This window comes from Gavialis gangeticus, unplaced genomic scaffold (genome assembly GCF_001723915.1).
Source record: "Gavialis gangeticus isolate Ggan-Ray unplaced genomic scaffold, GavGan_comp1, whole genome shotgun sequence".
NCBI classification, from domain to species: domain Eukaryota; kingdom Metazoa; phylum Chordata; order Crocodylia; family Gavialidae; genus Gavialis; species Gavialis gangeticus.
This window is the reverse complement of record NW_017729032.1, coordinates 130,176,419-130,177,514: the sequence shown is the minus strand read 5'-3', so window position 1 is coordinate 130,177,514 and position 1,096 is coordinate 130,176,419.

Here is a 1,096-nt window from a genome sequence, read left to right as displayed (position 1 = left end):
CGTACCCGCATGGACAACAACCAAGGGGTATCGGTCTACTGGTAGTAGTAGGATTGGGTCCGCTGCCTTAGTCCTGGCCCAGACCTTGCTTGTGCCAGCCCAATTCAATGCATGGTGCCATGTTATCTGGCCCATTGTGCTTGGAAATTTGGCAGTGGGGGAAGCATTAATTGCTACCACTCCTCTGGCACCAAATTTCCAAACCCCTGAAGAGCCCCACAAGCCATATCATGCAGTTCTATAGGCCAGATCTGGACAATTGAGCACCCCTGGTTAGGTATATTGGACACAATACTTTTTGCTGCCATTACTCACCTGGAAGACTGGGTGTTCTTGACAAATAATTAAACTGGTTAGAATTCTCCACACAGAGACCTAAGAAAACCAGATGCGACAGAATGAAACTTCACTGAATGGTTACTTATAACTTGGCTGAATGGATGCTTTCAGTTCAGGTGACATAAGAATCACATCAGGCACCATGATGAAAGATGCTACAGAAAAGTCCAGAGAAACAGTAATTGTTTCCACTGTCTAGTACAATATTGTAGCTATTTTACATGTACTACTACCAGTACATGCATGTACTACTACCAGTATTGTGGTCCTAGAGAAATAGATGGATACAAGTTAACGAACATCACTCATAATTAAAGACATGGATTCTTGTTACTGTGATCATAGAGAAATTATTAGATTTGCTCTAGATCCAGCTATAGGAAGGGATCATATTGTTGTGTTCAGACCCTGGCATTCATTATTTCAATTCAGATCATGCAGCTTAGGTATTTGCCTGACAAATATGGTACCTACATATACAAAACTTATTTTTAATATGTGCTGACTTTGATTCTAGCTTTTCAAATCTGTCCCTGGGCAACCATCCAGCAACAAGGTATTTTCTTATTCTATTCCATAGAATAAGTGATGCAGGTATTACCCAAATCATGAAATACCATGGACCCCACTAAACATTCAAATTAAAGCTGGATAGAAACCAGGTATAGAATTGTTACGCATTTTCAAGCACTAACTTTGTAACTGGTTGGCTCTTTTTATAGCTGCATAGCAGGCCTGTGCAAAGCAGCTAGGAGGT